The sequence below is a fragment of the Mobula birostris genome, chromosome 13 (genome assembly GCF_030028105.1).
Source record: "Mobula birostris isolate sMobBir1 chromosome 13, sMobBir1.hap1, whole genome shotgun sequence".
Taxonomy (NCBI): domain Eukaryota; kingdom Metazoa; phylum Chordata; class Chondrichthyes; order Myliobatiformes; family Myliobatidae; genus Mobula; species Mobula birostris.
The window spans coordinates 53336232-53345603 of record NC_092382.1 but is presented as its reverse complement, the minus strand read 5'-3'; the positions used below and the strand labels follow the sequence as shown (position 1 = coordinate 53345603).

The 9372-nt window shown below is 44.4% G+C and overlaps 1 non-coding gene across 1 annotated transcript; it reads left to right on the top strand.

Moving 5' to 3' along the window:
- Positions 1 to 1789: 1789 nt before the first annotated feature.
- trnal-cag (transfer RNA leucine (anticodon CAG)) lies at positions 1790 to 1903 on the top strand. The gene is made up of 2 exons: positions 1790 to 1827; positions 1869 to 1903. It is a non-coding gene; the product is annotated as a tRNA-Leu (tRNA).
- The last annotated feature ends 7469 nt before the right edge of the window (positions 1904 to 9372 follow it).

Sequence of the window (9372 nt, the reverse complement as noted above, 5' to 3'; positions counted from 1 at the left end):
GTCATAGTATAGGCATCAAGGACCAGAAATACAATTGACTGCCAATCAGATTTAACACCCTGGCTGCTGTCTGTGTGCTGCATCCTCTTCGAAGTCCAGGGGGCAGATTTTATGAGTTTTACATTATCCAATACAATGTATTGCGTTGAGTTCATCTCTTTCCAACTCTGATCAATCTCCTTGAGGCATATTAAACTCTTTGCATTTTGGAGCTTCACTATCTCGTAACTCTAAAATAATCAAGCACGCAGAACGGATCCTTCAGCGTCAGTGGGGTGAAGCGGACTCCATCCTTTCACTCTACGATACATATGGCGACGTCTTCTCATCCTCTGCCAGGCTCTGAGCTTCATCAATTCCTGTGTTACTGCAGTTCTGGCAGAGTCCACCCAAGAGTATTAGTGTCTCCCTCAGCTGTAGCTGGAGGATTCCCCGATAAAATCTCCGGTACGTCTCTGCATCTGGAGATGCTGCAGATCACGGGCAGCAAGCGGTAGAAGCGAGCAATGCGTGACGAGTGGCACACACTGTCATTGACTACAAATGCCCCAGTCCCTGAGATTTGACGTAGTACAGTTCCTGACGGTGATGCTATTCGCCAAACTGACACTATTTAATTGAAAATCGGGTCCTGGCATTTTAAGTCGCCGTTCCGTCTGCACATCAGTCGGGGAGGCCGATTCCATGAGTTTAAATTCTTGCTGAATAGAAAATTCCGAAACGTTCCTTCTAGTCTGGGACTACGTTCTAGTCGACGTTTCTTTGGCTGTTTCACAATCCCGTGATTTCCTTAACATGTCAGAAATGCACCCATACCCTATTTAAGTTAGCACTGTACTGTAACATGCCCGTTTCCTGAGTAAATACTGATGCAAAAAACTGTTTAAGATCTCCCGCATCTTGTGAACCTCCACAAATAGACGACCACTTTGATCTTCCAGGGGACCAATTTTGTCCCTTTGTATCATTTTACTCTTAATATACTTCTAGAAACCCATCGGGGTTACCTTCACATTATCTGCCAAAGCAACCTCGTGTCTCCTTTTCGTCTCTCTGATTTTCTTCTTTAGTATTTTCTTACATAATCTATACTCCTCAAGTACCTCATTTATTCCTTGTTGCCTATAACTGCTATGCACCTCTATCTTTTTCTTAACAAGATCGCCAATATCCCTTGAAAATCAAAGTTCCCTGTGCCTGAAAAGTTAGGAGAATGTGATGTACAGGGGTAATTAATCAACCATGATGGAATGATGAAACAGACAGAGTTGACTGAATGGACTTACTGCAAGATCTCTTATATTCTTCTGAATCTTGTCACAGCTTCCCTTTCTTCCATAATCATCGGACTCTTAATTAGACTTTATATTCTATTTATCAGCATCCATCTGTAAAGCTGCGTTCCCCGTTACAATTGAACCTCTTGTGTTCAAGTTTGGTAGAATTTGTCATGACCGCCTCCCACCCAGTGGTGTCAAATTCCGTCCTATGTATAAATGTACATTTCCTCACTTCCCTGCACGAGAAGACAACGAGTCTTCCAAGCGTTCTCATCACTATTACAACCTCCTTCCTAAATCTCTGCGTCTAACGAGTTCTGATCTGTAATTTTAACACTGCTTCTCTTTCCACAGATGCTGCCTAACCTGAGAAATCTGTAACAAGCTCGTTTTCATTTCTCATTCCCAGGATGTGTTTGTGTGTATATAACTCAGTTCTCAACTCAGGCATTCAATCTGTTCTCAAACACAACCACTTGTTTTGGATGTGAAGCGGGTGATGGAAAGTTGTCAGGGTGGCCGAGCGGTCTAAGGCGCCAGACTCAGGGAATGAAAGTCCTTCCTACGAACAGGAGTGTTCTGGTCTCCATCTGGGGGCGTGGGTTCGAATCCCACTCCTGACATTTTTTGTCCTTAAATATTCAATCGAGGGATGTTATTACTGCGAGGAGAACGTGGGTTGTTTGTGTGGATTAGAAAAACGGTGGAAAGACAAGATTGTGATTTCGTCACGGCACATCACAGCACAACAGATCATCGTTCATCGAGTACTGGGTGCCCGATTTCTTCAGAAAGAATTCCCTGGTGGAGGATCTAGGACCGAAATGTCGGCTGTTTACTCTTCTCCACAGATGCTGCCTGGCCTTCTGAGTTCCTCCAGACATACTCAGCTAATCAATATATAAAAGTGTTTAAAGTGAAATCATTTGTTGTCGGAAATGTGAGTCACGTGAGTGTAAGAGGTCACGTTTTTGTATGGAAAGCTTGATGATTGATGGGCAGTGACTGTCCTTGAACGTGGTGGGGTTAGTGAGTCCTGAGGCGCGTGTACTTTCTACCTTCAACCTGAGGGCAGCAGCGACAACAGCCTGAGTGTGAAGATCTCTGATGATGGATGCTGCTTTCCGATGACACCGGTTTATGTAGATTAGCTTAATTTTTGGCAAAGCTTTACCCGTGATTGACTGGGCCGAATCCACTAACTTGCTTTTGAGATTTTTCTTCAAAGGCCTTGCTGTTGCGTATTAGGTCGTGATGCAGGCAGACAATATACTCTCCACTACACATTTTTAGAAGTTCGTCTAACTTTTTAATTTCATGCCGAATCTCCGCAGTCTCCTGAGAAAGTAGAGGAAATTGTAATACCCACTAATATAAAGTAACTTCTGCTCTCCACCTCTGATCCTCGGATGAGAACTGGCTCATGGAATTTCATTTTTCCCTCTACCGAGGACCACAATCACTTCCTTGTTCTTGCTGACATTGAGTGACGGGGTGTTGCCACATCTTTTTTAAAATTATCCCCTCTTAGTTGAAATGTATGCCCGATGGTATAAGCCATGTCGACCGTGGGATGGAGATAATCTCTGTGTACTCTACCTTTATTTATGCCTCTCATAGTCTCAGAAACATCTATCAGATTCCCGGTCGCCCTCCGCTACTCCAGAGAAAACAACCCAAGTTTGACCAAAGTCTCATTATCGCCCAAATCGTCTAATTCAGGTAGCATTTTGGTAAAGCCTTTCTGCACTCTCGAAAGCCTCGTCACTCTTTCTATGACCATTAGCCTGAACTGTATGCACTACATGTTCCAGTGCTGTACTGCCGTATGTTTTAATTTCGCACATGCTTGGCAACCTGAGGAAATGCAACATTCCATTTTCATTTCAAATCCCAGGATATACTGTGTGTTTGTATGCATACTCTCTCACCAAAACAGTCATACAGAATCTTCTGAGACACAGCTGTTTATGTTCGATGTGAAGAGATTACTGCAGGGTTGTCAGGGTGGCCGAGTGGTCTAAGGCCCCAGACTTAAGGCGAGAACATCGCTTCCTTGTAAACGCGAGTGCTCTGGTCGCCACCTAGAGGGGTGGGATCGAGCCCCACCCCTGACAACAACTGTGCTTTACAAATGCACAATTCAATCACAGCAATGTTATTGCAGTCATCAAAGCACGGTCCGTTTGGTGGGGTCGAGCTATCAGGGACAAGTTGCCGTGGTCGCGTCTCTGGTAATGAGACTGGACCCTTAGCTCAGAACAGAAGGAGGGAAAAGAGGAGAGTAGTAGTGATAGGGGATTCGATAGTTAGGGGGACAGATAGGTGGTTCTGTGGGAGAGATCGAGAATCCCGGATGGTCTGTTGCCTCCCTGGTGCCAGGGTGGGCGATATCTCGGATCGAGTTCTCGGTATTCTCAGGAGGGAGGGTGTTCAGCCAGATGTTGCCGTCCATGTAGGGACCAATGACGTGTATAGGAAGAAGGAGGAGGTCCTGCAAAGAGATTTTAGGGAGTTAGGTGCAAAGTTGAAGGACGGGACATTCAGGGTTACAATCGCAGGAAGCCGACCATTGCCACGTGCTAGTGATGCTAGAAATAGGAAGATAATTCAGCTAAATACGTGGCTAAGGAGTTGGTGCAGGAGGGGGGACTGCATGTTTTTGGACAATTAGGCCTAGTTCCAGGAAAGGTGGGACCTGTTCCGATGGGACGGGTTGCACCTGAACTGGAGGGGGACTAACATCCTTGCGGGAAGGTTTGCTTGTACTGCTCCAGCGGGTTTAAACTAGATTTGCAGGGGGAGGGGAACCGCAGTGTTAGAGCAGATAGTGAGGTGGAGGGGGATAAAGGTCATGCAACTGTAGTGTATGGAGAAAAGCCGGATCGAAAATATAAAGAGGGTTTGATGAAAGAGAAACAGAATAAAAGGTGTAAATGCAGTTAGGTAGAAGAGCTAAAGTGCATGTACTTTAATGCAAGAAGCATCAGGGACAAAGGTAATGAACTGAGAGCTTGGATATATACATGAAGCTATGATGCAGTGGCCATAACTGAGACTTGGCTGGCACCAGGGCAGGTATGGATTCACAATATTCCTGGATTTCAGTGTTTTAAAAGGGATAGAGAGGGGTGATAAAGGGAGGAAGGTGGCATTATTGGTCAGGGATACTATTACAGCTACAGAAAGGGGAGGTAATATGCCAGGATCCTCTTTTGAGTCGATATGGGTAGAAGTCAGGAACAGGAAAGGAGCAGTTACTCTACTGGGGGTATTCTGTCGGCCGCGTGGTAGCAACAGAGATACCGAGGAGCAGATTGGGAGGCAGCTGTTGGAAAGGTGCAAAAATAACAGTGTTGTTATCATGGGTAACTTTTAATTCCCTAATATTGATCGGCACCTGATTAGTTCCAATGGTTTAGAGGGGACAGAAGAGGGATGAACAGAATAAGACATAAACACTTTACAGAACAGTCAGATAAAACTTCTAAGGATATACTTTCATTAACAGAAACATGACTAACAACTCCAACGAACATATACTATTGTGATAGGAAGTACACGAAACTGAAATTAACTGAAAGTACGAAGATGAAAATGAAGGAAGTATCTCTACAGTAGAAACTACCTGTGACGCCACTTTCAATAAATTATGGACTTGCACTCCCAGCTCCCAGCTCCCTTTCTTCTACTGCATTCCCCAGTGCCCTACCGTTCAATCTCCCCGGTTATTTCTACCGAAGGGCAACACCACGCACTTCTATGCTCTAAATTCCATCAGATATCTTTCAGCTCATTTTTCCAGCTGGTGCAGATCCTCGCTGTCCACTACAGCTCCAATCATACTGTCAACCGCAAATATCCAGGAAACAACATTATCATTCAGGTGCTTGATATAGACGAGAAACAAAAATGTGTCCAGCATTGATCCCTGAGGGACTGTAGGAGACACAGGTCTCCAGTCAGAGCTGCAACAATCTACCTCCACTCTCTGGCTTCTGCTACAAAGCCGATGTCTTATCCTAGTTACTACCTTATCATGAATGCCCAGCGACTGAATCCTCGTGACCAACCTCCCACGCGGGAGCTCGTCATCTGGTTACTTACACAGACACAATCACGCGGCAAACTTCATTCACCAAAATCTTGCTTTAAAAGGTGCCATCCATTACTATAAATCCTCGTCATGTTTCATAGTCAGGGTCCTACAATAACATGACGACCGATCCAGTATTATGTGTAGGGCAATCCATAATACATGGGATAGCACACCAGGACACCCAGTCCGAAGCAGGAAGTAAAGGTGATAATGCGTGTGGATTTCAAAGATAGGTATACGGGTAGTAATATTATATTAATAATAATAATAAATAGTAATAATAGTAATAGTAATAATAATAATAATAATACTTGACGAACTTAGGGAGAAGAGCGAGAACATACATTTCAGTCAAAAATCTAAAAGGTGTGAACCCTACATTCAGTGGCATAAGGAAGGAACAATGGGATCAACATGCACGAAACAGCGCACTCTAACGCCTTCACCCGTGTTTTGGGGGACGTCAGCCAGGCCAGTCTGGAAAAAAATCACGATGATTTACTGTCAACAGATTACTTGCAATAGCAGAGGAAACAACACACTGAAACACTGTCACACCATCATCAAGTATGCCTACCGTGCTATTCCACGCCCTCACTTATGGTCACTACCTCCTCATGGCTCCTTTACCTCGAGGGCCCGGATCAAATCCGGTTCATTGCACAACACTAAATCTAGAATTGCGTTCTCTCTGGTAGGCTCCAGTACAAGCTGTTTTAAGGATCCATCTCGGAGGGACTTCACAAACTCCCTTTCTTGGGATCCAGTACCAACCTATTCCTCCACTCTAACTGCATGTTGAAGTCCCCCATAACAAATGTAGCATTACCTTTGCGACATGCCAACTTCCTCCCCTCTGCCATCCGATTCCTAAATGGGCTCCGTATCCGTGAACACTGCCTCAATTTCTGTTTTGCCCGATGTTCTAGTCTATTCAATACACATACACTGTAATTGATTACTTAATGTTTTATTCTATGATATGTATTGCATTGAACTGCTGCTGCTAAGTTAACATGAGAGGGCGCATAGGAACGAGATACACCAACTAGTGGAGTGGTGTCTCAGCAACCACCTTGCACTCAACGTCAGTCAGACGAAAGGGCTGATTGTGAACTTCAGGAACGGCAAGACAAAGGATTAGATACCGATCCTCATAGAGAGATCGGAAGTGGAGAGAGCGAGCAGTTTCAAGTTCCTGGGTGTCGAGATCTCTGAGGACCTAACCCGGCCCCAACATATTGATGCAGCTATAAAGAAGACAAGACAGTGGCTATACTTTAGTTTGAAGAGAATTGGTATGTCAACAAATACACGCAAATACTTCTATAGATGGGAGAGCATTCTGACAGGCTGTATCACTGTCTGATATGGAGGGTTGGGGGTTGTGGGGGGTTGCTACTGCACAGAACCAAAAGAAGCTGCAGATAGTCGTAAATTTAGGCAGCTCCATCTTGGGTACCAGCCTACTAAGTACCCAGGACATCTGCAAGGAGCGGTGTCAGCGTCCATTATTAAGGACCCCCAGCACCCCGGGCACGGCCTTTTCTCATTGGTACCATACAGAAGCCTGAAGACTCACAGTTAGCGATTCAGGAACAGCTTCGCCCCCTCTGCCATCCGATTCCTAAATATCACATATACTGTCATTGAGTTACTTATTTCTTTCTTCTATATTATGCATTGCATTGAACTGCTGCTGCTAAGTTAACACATTTCACGGCACATGCCGGTGATAATAAACCTGATTCTGATTCTGTAAGTATCTGTTTGCATCCGGAGAGAGTGATGGACATGACAAGACACAGATGACCGCACGGTTCTTCACTGGAAACAAGAAAGAGGTCAGTTTGTGACGGTTGTTTGTACCATTGAACACAGACTTCTGAGGTCAAGAGAGTGAAACTGTTCCAATGCAACTGATTTTGCAATTTACAACAATGTCTGTCTGTCTGTCTGTCTGTCTGTCTCTCTTTCTCTCTCTCTCTCTCTCTCCCCCTCTCTCTCTCCCATTATCCTCTCTCCCTCGTCTCTCTCTCTCTGTCTCTCTCTCTCTCTCACTCCTCTCTCTCCTCCTCTCTCTCAGTCTCTCTCTCCCTCCTCCTCTCTCTCCTGTCTCTCTCTCTCCCCTCTCTCTCTCCCATTATCCTCTCTCCCCCCTCTCTCTCTCTCAGCCAGACTCAAGCCCCTCTGCTTTACAATCATAAGATTCAAAAGAAATCTTGTGAAACAAATATCGTTTTCTTTTTAAACGTGATTAATAAGGGAAACTACACATTTTACTTCATCTTCGAAATCTACTTTGCCTCATTTTTTGCTAAATCTGCTGAAAGGCATCCAAGTAAATTATGAATATATAAAACTTTAATGCTGGAAGTTATTTGACAACAGCTCCCCACACCTGCTGCTCAGCTGCTGTGCAAAAGGGGTTAACTGCATCTGTTATTTCATTAAATGCCAATGACGTCATTTCCACAGAGGGTTTTGGAGTCACAAGAGAGTTTCGCTCTATTACTAATAAGCATCGGAATCACTGAGCTCTCACTGAACAGCCGCTCCGGAACTCACAGCGGTTCGCTGATCCACACAGCGGGACAGAGAGAGCACATCTGCGGAAGGAAGGCTTGCTCGTTCCGTAATGGGCCAGAATCCGGGAATAGCAGCGTGGAATGCGACAGAAGCTACGAAGAATGTCTTCTGGGCTGCTCAGTTGATCTTTGCGAAGTATGAATGGATGACCTTGGATCTTCGAATCGCTCACGCATTAAAAGTCATTCAAGTGATTTACTACCCTGGTCTCGCTATCATTGCTCTTCCCGGTGAGTGTCTCTTCAAAGCTCAACTATACAATGTTAAATTTACAATTCTAATGTTTATCACCCTTTCGAAATTATTGCTACTGTCGCACACTCCAGGTAAGAAATCTCCAAACGTTCAAATTCTGCAACGATGCTGTTCACTGTGGCTCTTGTAATTGTGCGGGTGTAATGACCAATGATCCAAACAGTAAACTCCGTTCAATCGTTGCTCACATCAGTTCATGAACGAGGTTCTGATATTTTGCCTCTGGAAGCGTTGCTTCCTTTCAGTCGCTCCATCATCCGCTCGAAAATATCGACTTTTGAATCAAGTTGCTTCAAGCTCCTTGTGTTTGCAACGGAATTTAATCTGACTTCCAAATACGGATTATTCTCGCAGACAACCGCTCTGACTATCAACTACCCGCCATATTCACTGCACACCCAGCGCCGCCAAGCTTCGTACGTGCCTGCCACGGTATCGAACAGAACATTCCGCCTTCCCACTTCTCCCAGAACCGACTGTCTGTTCTAAAACTCTCGGGCTGTCCAGGGAATTCGTGGACCTTTCCTGACGGATCACCATTGGCATTCGTCCCGCTGCAGCTCCATCTCTGCATTATCGGAATTTGTCAGCAAATGTCTGGATTGTTTCACCTCTGCCCTCTCCTGCGGTAATTCACGTGATTTAAAACAATCCTTGATTCGCTTTTCAAATGTCACTTCTAGGCTTTCGCAGAACTGGGTTATAATAATGATAAAGAGAGACTGCTTATTATCTGTCTTCTCCTGAGCGAAGTTACATTATGGTGAATATTCTCGACTCTCTTATTCTCTGGTTATTTCAAACAACATTAATCTGAATAACACTGTGCAGCGGAAAATGTAGTTGTCTGTATGAACTGAATTCTGCAATCCCATTCGAAGTTCAGAATTCTTCCTTGAATTCCAGTGGCATTTTATTCAAAAAAAAAGGAAAGAGATCTCATTTTTACTATATTATCGTTAAAATATTCTCACAATCATTCGCTCTCCTCTGACGATCCACCTCCAATCCATACCTGTATCGGATTTGACTCTATGATTGGAACTCAACAATTATAAAATGCCACTGTCATTTCTGTGTGTTTTATTTTTTTTTGAATTTTTGACCCGCGAAAATTGGCTGTGATCTCAGTAATCTAGAGTAGTCCTG